Genomic DNA, 16,363 nt, shown 5'->3' with positions numbered 1-16,363 from the left:
TACAGACAGAGTGACTGTGGATCTACCTGCTCCCTTTGCCGGTGATGGCAGCCAGAGTTTCCTCAGCTGGAAGTGGCAGTCGGAGCTACGGCGGGCAACACCGCTGAGTTCAGCTGGAGCTGGTGACAATACTGCCCACCCGTCTGTGACAGTCTGCTTTAACTATGGGACAGCCTTCCACATGAGGTCCAGTCACATTATGAAGATGGGAGGGGCTTTTGGACACAGACAGTTCATGGACCGTTTTACAGCTAACATATCGGCTCGTTCACGAGTTCCGGGGCAGAGCCTGGAGGTGTACGGCTGATGTGAGCCAGCTGGAGCTGGTACTGGTGCTTTTGCCTCCGAGTTGGACGCGCATCACTGTTGTTCGTAAACATGTAAACTCATCTATGGTGCCTTTATCACAAGCAGACATACTCGCAAATAACAAAACACGCAAACATCAGTCCAAAGAAAAACACGATATAAAGCAACAGTTCTGACTTTCTGGATCCAGATGGCTCGCCTACCAATATGGCGGTGTAAACAACAATCACATGACCAGTGACGTCAGCTGCAAGTCCTCAAAAGTGGTCGGAATAAGCAAGTCTGAATTTACACTGGGAACACAAGACTGAACAGTTGCAGGTTTGATGAGTCCATAACATCTTCTTCCAGTCTTCAGTAGTCCACTGGCGGTGCTTCATGGCCCAGACGAGCCTCTTTTTCTTATTCTGAAGTCTCAGCAATGGCTTTCTGCTGCAACTGGACCCATCAAACCTTCAACTGTTCAGTCTTCTGTTCACAGTGTAAACTCAGACTTGCTTAATACGACCACTACTGAACTGTGTTTGAAGCTGTTGTCCTGACGGAAACCTGACGGGACATTTAATCCATTTTAGTAAATGTTTAGGGCCATGAAATCACATCTACTGTTTGCTTAGTTTTAATGTTTACAGACATTTTGACACATTTTGGTCAGTGTTCTTTAACTTTACCTGCTCTTTCTTTGCATCAGCGGTTCATCGGTTTGATCCTCTGATGCGCGGCATTTCCACCGCAGCAACAGTATTCGATTGGCTTGGCTGGTTGTCATAGGAACAGTCTAAAATGTTATGACATTTTCTGAGTGACTAGAGTAAAATAAGCCAAATTCTGTTTTAATTTATGAAATGAAATGTCATATTAAAGCAACACCATGGAACTTCTGCTCATGGGGTCCCCCTAAAGTCAAGAAACGGTATTGTCTGTAACAACTGTTGTAAAATCTGTATCTTGGAATTCAAACAGGTTGGAGAAATCCACTGGATTTTTGTCCAAATGAATCTAAAGATAATTTTACAGCAGCTGGAGGGTTCACATTCAAACTGTCTGAACTATTAAGATCCAAATACACAAAGAAATGAACCAGAGACCAAGAAACATGGGTTTAGACAAATATGAACCCTTTAAGATTTTTACTTGTGAGGATAAAGTCATTTACACTTGATTTATGGAAACAGAGTTGACTTGACAATTTCCTGGTGACATTATGATGCTTCACACACTGATGCAGCAATGACTGATTCAACCAACCTGAGATCTGTAGACGATATGTCATGATCACAGTATCGCCTCAGAGAAGGCTGGACTTAGACCAGTTTCTGAAGAAACACTTAAAAGGCTCACATACATAACTGTATTGTGTGTTTACAAAACTAACTAAAACGGATACAAATTATGGATAAAATTCCCTTCGTTTTCATCTTTGTCAATGTCAGATTGATACAAAAGTGATTTATTTCCCTCGAGCAATTTTCTCTGTTGTCACCATACGACACTTTTTGGTCCGACACTTGTGTTCACTTGTGGTTTCCAGTCGTCTTCTGGTCCCCACTCTACCTGGAAACATGGAGACTAAAGTTGGGAGAAAGCAGCAGAGTCCTGTCTGGGATTTATTTGAATACGACCACAGAGAAGAAGAGAAAAGAGACCACTGAACTACAATTAAAACTAAACTAAGACTAAGCATTTAGAGAAAAAAAAAAATTACTAAAAACTAGCAAACCTGCTCTAAAAACGAATTAAAATGAACTGAATTAGAGAAAAACAAGTTCAAACTAAATAAAACTAAACTAGAATAAAAAAATCCAAAACTATTAGAACCTTGCTTTGCATCATTAAACCTCTGTTGTGAAAACTATTGACATCAGCTGATGTGAATGCTTTTTGGTGATGCGGTCATAATGTTTTCGGCCCAGAACTACTGATACCGCTCCTTTAGCGTCTTTAACTCTAAATCTCTTTCATAACTGACAGAAATCCTGGATGAAGCCGTGACAAACAAAGCGAGCGTTGAGCAATCTTCTGGGTGTGTGAACTCATCTGCGGCAGCACATGTTTTGCGTGCTTGCGTTGGGATCGTATGTGGGTTTGCGTGCGTTGCACTCTCCTCTGCAACATGTGACGGCGGCGCGCAGCTCTCTGCCGGTTCTCAGGAAGATGAAATGCACCGCTCGCCGTCCCGGAGGGGGCCGCCGGGAAAGGAACGAGGGAGGGGAAACATGGCAACGTCTCCTCCGATTCCACATCCCAGGGAACTTTGACCTCCAGCAGAGAAACCAAAATAAAAATCCCCTTCTCGCCGCCAAGCCAGCACAACAGGAAGATGGGGTCTGAGAGGAGAGGTGGAGGGGGGGGGGACAATGAAGCCTCTCTGTTTGGCTCCAGATGGGCGCTTTTTTTTTGACAGCTCCAAGCTTTTGTTCTCTTCAAATCACAGGGCATTGCTTGGGCTTTGCGACGTTGCCAGACATTGTAGGTTTTCTCATGATGCTGCGCCGCGCTGGGTTTAATATCTGAGACTGGAGGAGCCTCCACCGACCAGAGCGTCCCCCCACTGATCCGATGTGTTAGCGCGCCGCTGGGCTCGACTCTGCTAACATGCAGCGGACTCACATTATTTATCCACAGACTCAGAGGCTTCAGGTTCTCTGGCCAGACCTGGGCCTGAGCTGCCAGCCACCATTAACAACATACACGAATAAAAAAAACCTGCCCGCTGTCTCAGGTTGGCTTTAACAGGACAGAGTTCAGAACACAAACCTCCTGTAGAGTCAGAACGCATTTAAACAGATGCTTTTCAACCCTTTATCACAATAGCATGTTGGCATTGAATGCTTTGGGAAAATATAGAATAATTCCTGGCTTTTAACCACAAAAACAGTTCCATATTTCCATCATCCAGAGACGACGTATAACTACAAAAGCACTCGGAGAGCGCAGACCTTTGCCAAGGCAGATCGGGCCCCCACCCCCATCACCACCAAAATGTAATCATTTGTTCCTTGTGTCAGTATCAACATTTCCTGAAAAGTTCATCCAAATCCGTCCATAACTTTTTGAGTTATCTTGCTAACAGACAACCCCCCCCCCCGATGAAAACAGAACCTCCACCGTTTCTGAGCGGAGGTAATAATAAGTACTAAATTTAATGTAAAAACATGTTTTGTTCAATAAACATGTTCTGAAAGTCCGACTCAGTGGCAGCAAGCTGTCGGGCACGCCTGTCAGTCAAAGCTTTTAGCAATATTCTGCTTATGATGTTGACAATGTTACTAAATGTTACTAAATGTTTATGTAACATTGTGTGTAAATGCACATGCATAAATAATAAGTCGAGGCATAATATTGTTCAAATTGCACTAATTTTCCAAATTAAATTTCTGTTTTTTCAGGTTATTCACATCTTTTTTGTAAAATGAAAATATTTTCATAATTTAATTGTTTTTTTGGGTTTTTTTTATACTAAAACAAAAAGAAAAACTTGGATTTGTCATTATTTATAGGTTATTAAGTCATTATTTTACTGGTCTGGCCCTCTTGAGATCAAATTGGGCTAAATATGGAACTGAACCAAAATGAGTTTGACAGCCCTGCTTTGGATGGAACTAAAACTAGGAGGTAAATGAGGCTAAAAACTGCAGAGTTTGCGATGAACCAACACTAAACTGACTGACTCTGCATTAGTTTCATAATGTAAGTGGTTTCACATAAACAGTGAAACTACATGAACTCCATACTGGGATTAGAACGAGAAATAATTTGGAAGGAACTGGTTTCATAAAAGGGAAACAAACATGAACCACAACTACAGACAAGTTCTCAGGAAAAACAGCCGTTTAATTCAATGAACAGAAGCTCAGACACCAGGGTTTGGTTTAACCCAAAAACTCCACAAAGACCTGATAAAAATGACTCACTATAAATGGACTCATATTTTTCGCCAAACCACAGTGTTTTCAGACACGAACTCCAGTCCTGGGTTTAGGAAATCCACTGTCACATCAAACCCCCTAAAGTCTAGATGAAGATTAAAGTGAAAAAAACACTAAATGCACAAATGTTGATATGAAAACATGAACTGTGTTTAGGGGTTACAGATGTTGGTATTTTATGTCCAATGGCAGCGTGGTGCTTTTCTCTAAATAAACTCTTGTTTTCATTGACCACTGACGGTGGAGGTGAGAGAGTAAACAACACAAACAAATCCCATGTCGTCTGAACAGAGGTCAAAAGGTCAGGTCACGGTGGTCGTCCTTACAGCTGGAGGCGCAAAAGTCAGAAAATGCACGTCTTCTGTCTGCAGTTTCCTTCTGCTTTACACTGGAAAAAATCCAATCTGACCAAGTGGATTTGTCTCATTTCTGTTCCAAATATCTGATCACACTTAAAATCAGACAGAATCACCGACAGAGGAACTGTTCACTGAGATAGAAGAACTGATGTACAGACAACTGATCTGGAAAATCTGATTTACACAAATTTCAAGATATTTTGTTTTTCTTTTGTTCCATTGGCAGATGTTTTTGCTTATTTCAAGGTTTTTTTGGTTAAGCGAAAAAAAAAAAATCTTGAATTGAGCAAAAAAAAATCTTGAATTAATTCAAGATTTTTTTTTTTTCTTAATTCAAGATTTTTTTTTTTTTTCTTCATTCAATACTTTTTTTGCCTATTCAAGATTGGGGGGGGGTTTTTGCCTCCGAGATTTTTTTTTTTTTTTTGCTTAATTTAAGATTTTTTTTGCCTATTCAAGATTTTATTTGCTTAATTCAAGATTTTTTTGCTTGATTCAAGATTTTTATTTGCCTTTTCAAGATTTTTTGCTTAATTCAAGATTTTTTTTTTTTTTTTTTTTTTGCTTAATTCAGGAATTTATTTATTTATTAATTTTTGCTTAATTCAAGATTTTTCCCCACTAATTCAACATTTTTTTTTTTTGCTTAATTCAAGATTTTTTTTTCTTAATTTGAGATTTTTTTTGGTTTGTTTTGCTTAATTCAAGATTTTTTTTTTTTTTTTATTAATTCAAGCAAAAAAATCTGCCAATGGAGCAAGGGAAAGTTATGTTGGTAAGATTTCTTGAAATCAGATTTTCCAGATCTGTTGTCTATAAATCAGTTCTTATATCTCACTGAAAAGTTCCTCTTCAGGTAATTATCTCTTATTTTAAGTGTAATGAGATACTTTGACCAGAGATTAGAAACATACACTTTGATTTTTTCCAGTGATAGGCTTCAGACACATAGAAAAACAGTACAATCACATCCATGTTATTGGTTAAATACAGCTGTCAGTCAAGTGCTTGAAGACAGGACTCCCTGACCCTTAGTTATTTCCATGTTTTATATTAGTTTGATTACATGGACACAGGTTTTGGGGTAGAGCTGATGAAAGATTTGGATTAAAAACAGAATGTCGTCGCGGCTGAAAACAGGAGCTGAAGGTCCAGGTGGATGGACGTCAGAGGACAAGTCAAAGCCAGAGACAGAAGCAGAAAGAGCCCGTCTGCATTAATGTTTACAGGGCATTAATCACAAACTGCACTGACGTTTTAATGGTTTAAACATGATCATTTTCGTGTTTGTAAGTCCCATTAAACTGGAGCGGTGGTAGCTGAACCTTAAACCCTGAGTGGACGGATCCTGGTCAGGTGTGAAACCCCCATCAGGTGCTTCTGAGCGAACACAAACACCAGTGGATGTGCTTTTCTAAACAGACACAGGAGGCTCCAGCCGCTCGCTGACTGATGCCATGATTAGACCAAACTACCACACCTGCTAGCATTCACGTCTGTTACTGTGCGTGTGCATGGCCTGAATTATGGTGAAGAGAAACCATTTCCCACCGCCGCCGCCGCCTCCGCCAATCTTCATACAACAACTGGGCTAACCTCTGGCCTGCAGAAGGCAGATTATTACAAGAATTCAGCCTAATGAAAACAGACACACACACATTAAGCCGTCACAGGAAGAACGAGCTGCAAAACGGAGATTACGGCATCGACCATGAGTCAAACGTGTGATATGCTTTATGAGGACGAACACATGGATCCACTTTGATTTTATAAACGGAGGATCTGTTGGCTTTACAGTATCCAAGGTCATGACACACACACACACACACACACACACACACACACACACACACAGCCTTAATCAGATCTGAATCCCATTTGTGCCATAAAATATTTATGATTGCACACAGAACAGGCCTGTGTAGATGTGTGTGTGTTTGTTGAAATTAGAGTGTAATTGAAAACAAATCCATGTAGTAGTTTTTCTCTGTAATGAGCCTGAGTCAGTGTTCGCCTCTGAGTCTGTGTCAAAGTCAGTGAGAGATCATGTGAGACGGAGACGTTTGAGAGGAAAGCCAACAACACACCTCATCCATCTGCACAAATGCACAAAGACGCACACACACACACACACACACACACACACACACACATACAGACCAGTGGTGGCTGCTGGTCTTTCAGACAGGGGAAGCTCATTGTCGGCTTACATAAAAAAAAACAAAAAACAGTCAAGTTATTTAAACATAAATTCGTCCTCTGTTCCTTTTTAAGAAAATGCTCAGTGACCTTATCGTACCAACTAAACAAGAAAACGCTGAAATTATGTTAAATGTAAACCAGTTAGTCCAGTGGTTGTGTTTTCTTCCAGGTCAGTAAATGAACAGTTCATTTGGTTTCTGTGATTTCCCAGCAGAATGTGTGACGGTATTAAACTGAACTGTGTCAGTGAAGGAGCAGATCTGAAAACAGCTGTCAATCAAACTGGATCCAGCCTTTGGACCGATCCTCCAATCAGCACGCGGAAGCCCGGTGTCTGGCCCGGCTGAGCTCCGCCCACAGCTCCATTCATCCCCAGAGATGCCGAGCATCTGGGGGCGGGACAACATGGTGGCATTTATCCAATGATGGTCCAGTTTAGAGTCAGTTTCCAGCAGTTCCACTCAGTCCCATTGAAGTGCATGGACGCTGAGCGTCTACGGACAAATGCACTGAGCAGAGATGGAGGAGAAAACACAGACACGGGAATGGAGGAGAAGTGAACAACATCCAGTCCACTGATCTGGGATCAAACTGATTCTGAACCAACTGGTCTGAGAGATGAACGTGTTCTAACTAGTGCTGCAAATTATCGATTAATTCATTGATCATTAGTTGGTTCACCTTATTGATCAATTAACAATTAATTGATAAGTGGCGATTTTCGTGAGAATCTGAATTTCTTTTTCAATACAGTCTGTAAGAATAAAAGCTAAATAATGTTTCTATACTTAATAAAAAACCATGTCATATTCCTTAATGATTGATTTATTGAACCATTGGATACAGTCAGTGTTTCATGTGAAATTCATCTGTTGATGTGGTGGTGTGGAATGGGGGGGGGCACGCACATGCATTTCGCCAGTGGATGGGGGTACTTGCACATGTTCAGTACGGCGGGGGGGGGGGTGCATGTTTAATCATTAATCATCAGTCGATTAATTGTTTACATCCCTAATCCTAACACATTTGTAGTCGGTGAAATGTCAACACAACCGTACAGATTTAACCATTTAATTAGAGTAATTTTAGGGGAGGCTGAGCTTCCATTGCAGTCTATGAGAAATCAGCCTCTGATCTGCAGGAGATTCCACACAAATATGGTGTGATATATTGAAAATAATCTGATCTGAGGCTCTGAGGTTCTGACAGACGGATGTGTCCAGACTGTCCAAGAATGAGGACAAGTCCATGTTTGGAGACGAGCACGGAACCTCCTGGTGCTAAACGGGTTATTAACCACGACTGGTCATGTGATGTCATCTACGACTGAATCTGGAAAGGAAATAGTGATAAGCGTGATGATGAACACTGCTGATGACGTGTTTATGAACATGTTAGAGTGAGGGTGTGTTAGGAGGCGGAGTCTGCAGAGGCTTTGAATGTGACGGAGCAGCAGAAACACCGTCCACATCCACTGAGGAGGGGACGATCTGTAGATTTAACCAACAGTGACTGAACTCAGGGTCAGGAAAACACCTCAAACTCAAACAAATGTTGTCAGTACTTCCTGTAGAACTGCTGTCCTTCAAAATAAGAGCATGTTATTTTCTTAAAGATACAGATGTCACAGTAAAAGTTTCTTAATTTCATTAAATATTCTCATTATTAGGGCTGTTAGAAAATATCAGTTCTGCAATATATCACAATATTTCATTTCACAATACTGTATCAATATTAAAAAGTACTGTATCGATATTTTTCGGTATTTATTCAAATGCAGATATTGTGGAGGTTCATTTTAGTTTTTTGTTTTTCTTTGTTTACATTATTATTTCACACTCTTTCATTCAATAATGTTGGTTCCTTTGTTGGGATTGAACTCAAATCCTGTTCTGATGTTAGTTGTGAACTAATAGAATCTGAACATTTGAACAGGATCTGAAACTGGAATGTCTGGAAAACAGAATTTCAGTTTGAACACAGTTTGAACATTTGGTGATAGAACATTAGATCCTGTTGGGATCAAATACAAATGTGTTTAGTATTTGTGCAGATTTCAGGTGTAATTCAATTCTTAAAGGAAATAATCATTTAAAAAAAGAAACAAACAAAAAAATTACCTTTTTAACAGTATCATGATATAGTGTGATATATCGTGATCCTTGTATTGTGATTGTATCGTTTCGCCAGATTCTTGCCAATACACGAACTAACAACTGGAATGGGATTATTAAGGACTAGTATCGGTACTCGGGATTGGCAAGTACTCAAATGTAAGTACTCGTACTCGGTCTGGAAAAAAGTGGTATCGGTGCATCCCTAGTTTGTGCCATTATTGACCCGGGAGTCGACGTCAGAACACGTGGTGTAAACACTGTTAGTCATCCCACAGTCCGTGTTCATCAGAGTTTATTAGATAAACTGACGACTGTGAGACCTGGCGGTGGGATGGAGTGTGAACTGGTTCATTTAGAGGAAGGTGAGCTGACCTGGAGGTCATGACCTCAGCGTCTGCACGGCTCTAGTCTGATCCTGCTGAAACAGCCTCATGTCCTCAGTTTGTCCCACAGCTGTAAACCTCAGCTCTGTAAGCGTCTTCATTTTCCAGCCTGGCCCCATCACAGTCTGAACACACAGATCATCAGCCATATCTACTCCCGTCTTCTACCCACGGCTTTGATTTGGAGCAATAAGACAGTACGTGTAATGACAGTATTAAGGCCGTGTTCTGCGCAGATCCAGTTTCAGGGAAAACGAACACAGATGCTTCTCGAACACATCAACAGAAAGGCTGAAAACACATTCCTGGTGTCTGCGCTGGCTGCGTCGCCTCCCTCCCAGCGTCAGTGTGTGTGTTCTGAAGGCCCGGAGAACAGGCGGTGCTGGATGTGTTGACTGGAAGCCCAGGCTCCTTGCCATCGTCAGCCGGTAACGTGAGTAATGAGCTCTGTCAGACGCTGGAAGCCCACTGATGTTTTCCACCGCAGACCAACCTCCCCGAGCGCTGACGGCCACATGCTAACGACAGCTCCGAACAGACGAGCGGCGGAATATCGGCCCGTCTCTGAACAGAGGAAGGAGACGAGATGATTGGCGTGATACGCCCACCGCCTCCTCGACTGGAGGTCACGACCTCCTGCGGCGGTGGACCGAGTACACTGTGTTCTTTAGGTGCGATTACAACCTGAGGGACCGGATCCACAAGTTCAGCAACGCTTTGTTTTGAACGTCGGACTTGTGCGTCTGAACTTCTTCAACTATTCCAACTTCAACTGTCAAAGCCTGTTCTAATCTGGTTGAGCGTTAATGTGACTTGAACACTCTCAAATGGCAATTTTGGAAAACACGGAACACGCTGAAAGCTCTGAGGAAGTACAGTAGTGTTTCTGAAATGTTGAAGTGAACAAACTGGGACTTGTTTTTGTCGTATTCATTTGACAAGAGCAGGGCCTCAGGAGGTTGAACACAATCTGTTCTGTAAAACTTGATCAGATCTCAACATCAGTGTGTTGTACATTATTTTAAAGGTAGGTCCAGTAAATCTGCACAGATGTCACTAGAACTACTGATGTGACACACCAGGTTGGGTTTGTTCAGAAATCGTAACTAGGGGTGTGTATTGGCTGTTCAAATGTTCATATTCTATTAGTTGAGAACTAACATCAGAACAGTGTTTGAGTTCAGTCCCAACAAAGCTCATCCACTGTGGAATGTGGACTCTGTGGACATTTTAATTTAACATTGAAAATCCCATTTACCACACACTTTTCATTATAACTCAACAAATATTGATTGGAATTTAATATAATTGGACATACACATGACTGGTACCAAGCTTCAGCTTGTTCTGCTGTATGGAGCAACACTGAAACTGTTGAATTTAAAAAGAAATAGTCCATCCACACATACACACCGTTTGGGGTGCTTAGCGGAGGTTTGTGTTCTCTGAACACTTGTTTTTTTCTTTTTGTTTATATTTTATTTGTTATTATTTAACACTCTTTTATTAATAATGTTAGTTTCTTATTGGGATTGAACTCAAATCCTGTTCTGATGTTAGCTGTGAACTAATAGAATCTGAACATTTGAACAGGATCTGAAACTGGAATGTCTGTAAAACAGAATTTCAGTTTGAACACAGTTTGAACATTTGGTGATAGAACATTAGATCCTGTTGGGATCAAATAAAAATGTGTTTAGTATTTGGTCAAATTTCTGGTGTAATTCAGTTCTCCCAGGAAATAATTATTTTTAAAAAAAGAGAGAAACAAAAAATTGCCTTTTTAACAGTATCATGATATATCGTGATATATTGTATCGTGATCCTAGTATTGTGATTTGTATTGTATCGCCAGATTCTTGCCGATGAACAGCCCTAACGGTGGGTTGGTGTTGGTCCACAGACCGTATGTTTGACACCCCTGCTCTAAGGGCATTTCTATCAGACTGAAGCAGCGTATTAGGCAGTGACCCATGTACAGTTAAAAAAAGTTTAAAAAAACAGGGCCAAAAAAATGGTGCACGGCTTGTGCAATAACTAATTGTCAGTGTATTGTTTTCTTATGTTGTCACAGGTTGTTGAAATACAAGCGGTTGGACTATTAGAGTGTTTGTCAACCTCTGCTTAAAGACCCCGTGTAAGTGCAAATTTATTTTTGGCTGGAAATAATCTTTTAAAAAAGAAACAAAACCAATAAAAAAATTCACCTTTTTAACAGTATCATGATATATCGGGATATATCGTATTGTGATCCTAGTATTGTCATTTGTATCGTATCGCCAGATTCTTGCGGATACACAGCCCTACTAAAGAGTCTAAAAAAGATGCGTAACTGTCAACATGAATGCATGAACTACTTCATACTCACAACATCATAAAATGACAAAACCATACAAACACACGTTACTGATAACTAGCAGCATTGTACCCGTGGTGCCATTGTATGATAGCATGAGAGGCTAAAATCTCCCAGCATACCTCACAACATTTGAATACAGACATAAAATTGTGCCTAGTACATAGTCAGGTCATGTTTCTATTCATTTGGTGAGTTTGGAGACGACTGAGCCTGTGAAGGCTGAGGAAAAGCTGTACAAACGCCCTCCTGAGCTGCAACATCGATGGGACGATGATCGGACGGACGAACACAGAATGTGCATTCTATAGCAGGATACAACAGTGATCGACTACAGAAAAAACCATTACACTGCCTACATCATGCTGCGATCACGTTTTGACAGATTTGACTCGTTTCTTTCAGCGGCTGTGACACAAACTGTTGAACTGGATCTGATCAGCAGATCCAGATCTGGTTCTGTTTGAAGGCCCTGCGTTCACCACTGCCCCCCCCCCCCAACACTTTCTTCACTTTGGGGTTTTAGAAAATGAAACAGAAAAAGCTTCCCAGTGAGTTTTTTACGGTGAGTGATTGTTTCCCTCGTGGAAATTTAAAGAGAAGAAACCAAACAAACAACCAGCCTGTGCTTTACACGACACACCCTTTTGTGTTTCTGACACATTAAGGAAACCTTGAGGCCACTCGTAAAATAAAACTACATCTTTTTCTCTTGGCCATAAAATAAAACAAGATTGGCTGCCTCCGCAAAAAAGCACACTGGCAGCACTTTTCTGCCTGTTTTTGCTCTGAGAAGAATGATTGTAAATGCGTAATTAAATTAATAAAATAGTCCCAAGTAGTAAATCAGCGCCCTGAGGAGGCCTGTTACAGCGCCGCACATGCGTGTGCGTTTGTACACGGGTGTATGTGGCGTGTCGGGTGCACGCGGCGTGTTCACATATTAAAGAAGCTGGAGTCCGGAGGCCAAGCGCTCGCTCAGCTTCACCTCCGGCGGTTTGTTAGTGAGCTGAGGAGGCGCATTAGGCTGTGGACGCGCTGCCAGATTCTGCCATAATAAAGGCATTAAAAGCTCCTCATTAAACTATTTCGGGCGGCGGGGTGGGTTCGTGGATGGATGGGAGGTTGGTGGTTGGGGGGGGGGGGGGGGGGGGGCAGTGAATCTGTGCCAGGGCACCTCTATGTCACTGGTGGCTACACAACCTAATTACAAACACATGCTTATTAATGCAGCTCCAGGGACCGAGTGATGAGAGAACAGAGGTGTAACACGCAAAAGCCGAGCCGGGCCAAGTCCACAGTGTGCACGGAGCACGGCGCAGGCTTTACTCTGCATTTAAGGCCTTCTGTCAAAAACAACAACCCAGACTCCAAGAAAAGACGTTCACACATAACTACATCCAAACAGTAATTAGGTTTTCTCACAAATGTAAAGGCCCTCTGCACTACGATCAGCTACAAACAATCTGAGCCTTGAATTTGATCCAATAATGAAAATCACCTAAAAGACGCAACGACGTGAAAAACACAAGAAACAGATGCAACATGATACAACATGTAATGAGTAAATGTACGTTCTGTCTGTCCTTATCAAGGTTATTATCATTAACGAAAACTAACAAAATGACGAAAACTAGAAGTGAAAAAACATTTTCGTTAAAGCTGCGGGAGACTTTTGTGACCAGTTTTTCCTCACATCTGTCCATCCTCAGTCCTCTCCTCAGTCTCATTCGTCTGTTCGTCTGTCATTCCTCAGCTGAATCTCTTCCTCATGGTGAACAGTTTCTTAGTTCCATCCACCACAAACAGACCATGTGTTTACATTCAGAGCTGAGAGGGAACTGGGCATCTGAGGAATTTTGTCGCGATGTGCATCGTGGGAAAGGGAGGTTCGCGCGGCCGCCTGCAGCGGCAGTACAACCATATCATATTGTACAGATGAAACAAACACGACGCAAAAACGTCTGAAACGTGGAAACGGCTGGAGGAACATGCATAGAGGGAAGGGAGCTCCTGCTGTTTCCGAGTCCTGTCTGTTCCAGCTGCTGCTGTCAGGCGGCGGTGCAAACCTCCGTTTCCCACAATGCACATCATGACAAAATTCCTCAGACGCCCCAGTTCCCTCCCAGCTCTATTTGTAAACACATGGTTTGTTTGTGGTGGATGGAACTAAGAAACTGTTCACCATGAGGAAGAGATTCAGCTGAGGAATGACAGACAGACGAACAGATTCATGAAACTGAGGATAAGACTGAGGTTTGACAGATTTAATGAAAAACTGGTCACGAAAGTCTCCCGCAGCTTTAACTGAAATAAATAAAAAGTACAATTAAAAGAAAAAAATGATAACTAACTGAAACTGTATTCTGTGTTTACAAAAGTAAAACGTATAAAAATTATGTGTAAAATTCCCTTTATTTTCATCTTTGTCAATGTTGGATTGATACGAAATCAATTTATTTCACTCTAGCAATTTCATCTAGCGTCACCAAATGATTCTTAACGGTCCGTCACTTGTGTTCACTGTGGTTTCCAGTCGTCTTCTGGTCCCCACTCTACCTGGAAACATGGAGACTAAAGCAGCAGAGTCCTGTCTGGGATTGATTTGAATAGGAGCACAGAGAAGAAGAGAAAAGAGACCACTGAACTACAACTGAACTACAACTAAACTACAACTAAGCATTTAGAAGAAAATTAAAACTGATAAAAACTAGCAAACCTGCGCTAAAAATGAATTAAAACGAACTGAATTAGAGAAAAAAAGTCCAAACTAAATAAAACTAAACTATAATGAAAAATCCAAAACTATTCGAACCTTGGCAGTTAGCTGTAGTTCTGGTTGACCTTTGTTGACCTTTGTTGACCTTTGTTGCTGTGTCTGTCATGACCTGATGTGCCTTGCTTGTCTGCTTCTACTCATCAGCTCTGGCGTACTTACATTTGTCTTTTATTATTGTTGTTGTTGTTTCTTCCTCTCCACACTTTGCATTTTGGGATTGTTTTGTAAAAGTCCCAAACAACAGCAGAAAAAACAGCTCCAGCTCGTCTTCCTCCTCCATCTGGTCCAAACATGGTCTCAGCAGGACCCGCTTTTGTCCGACTCAGCAGAGGTGTGGTCAATCAACTCAGATATGTTGGTCTTGGACAAACTGTAACAAAAAAAAAAGCTGTATTTTTCAGTAGAAATTGTTTTCTTGTCCACACGACAACACCACAGTGTCTTTTCCTTCCTGTCTATTTGAAACAGAGCGTGCTCATAAACGCTGACAGAACTGGTGGATCTGTCCTGGGTTTTGGAAATCCACCGTCCACCACAGCGACTCCTGAAACATAAGGACAGACAGAACATACATTTACTCATTTCATGTTGGATCATGTTGTATCTGTTTTGTTGTTTTCATCTTGTGTTTTTCACGTTGTTGCGTCTTTTAGATGATTTTCGTTATTATTGGAAGAAAATCCAGGCTCAGATTGTTTGGACCAAGATTCAAATAGTTTTGGATTTTTTATTCTAGTTTATTTTTATTTAGTTTTGACTTTTTTTTCTCTAATTCAGTTAGTTTTACTTCATTTTTAGAGCAGGTTTGATAGTTTTTATTAGTTTTCATTTTTTACCTCTGCCAAGGAGGTTGTGTTTTTGCCGTGTGCTAAATAACTCAAAAGGTTTTGGATGGATTTGGATGAAATTTTCAGGAAATATTGATACTGGCACGAGGGACAAATGATTACATTTTGGTGATGGGGGGGGGGGGGGGGGGGCTGATCTGACTTGGTGGAGGTCTGCGCTCTGAGTGCTTTTCTAGTTATCGTAGTTGTTGCGCTGTCCGCCCGAACATTCGAGGGAGATGGCTGCGTTGTGTGTGTTACTGAAAAGACCACGAACTCGCTACGTGTCCTCACTCGTCCGTAATTTTTTCAACGACAGCAATTACAATAACGACCCCAACGACACGCATACAACTTCCTCTTAGGCAGTATGAATCGATCAGACATGAAACATCGAACAAAACAGTGTATCGCTTGTTTAAAATAAAACGTAAATCTATGAAAATACCTGAGAACAAATAGAATTCTTAATAACCCATGAAGAACATTTCAAAGAAATAATGCACTTTTTAAGTTACAAAAACATAAGGCATTTTAGCCTGTCATGTAGTGAGGACTTGCCAGTTTTAGAACTTGAAGTTTCAGGACGTTGTAACTTTTATTATTTTATTATATAATGAAGAGTTAAGTTAATTGAACATTTTATTATGATTGCATAATAATATTTTGTTTTTAATGCGTAAACACTACTGAGAAATGTGGTAGCAATCTTTGATCTTTGTGGAAATCTGATATTTTTAGTGATTAAAGTTTTTCTGGATGAATTAATACAAGTAATTGTTTAGAGTTTTAAGATTTCAGTTTCTTAGTTTTCTCACTTAACTTGCCTGACAAAGATGAACCCCCAAGAAAATGTTAAAGGTTGCAAAGAGAAGTAATTCTTGTGTATATCGCTCCACACTACTGGTATCATGGGGGTATATTCTGGCCTGGGGGGTGGGGGTGGGTTTTTCATCCTTGCGTACCTTTTGCTGCTGTGAACATCAGTCATGTTGTGTTTTTACTCCAGTATCTGTTGTTGGTTTCACAAAGACGGTGTGAAACCAGTGGATCGTCTCAAAGAGGGAGGATTTCTTTGGCATACACAGAGTAAACGGACAAA

This window comes from Sphaeramia orbicularis, unplaced genomic scaffold (genome assembly GCF_902148855.1).
Source record: "Sphaeramia orbicularis unplaced genomic scaffold, fSphaOr1.1, whole genome shotgun sequence".
NCBI lineage: Eukaryota > Metazoa > Chordata > Actinopteri > Kurtiformes > Apogonidae > Sphaeramia > Sphaeramia orbicularis.
This window is presented reverse-complemented; position numbering follows the sequence as displayed.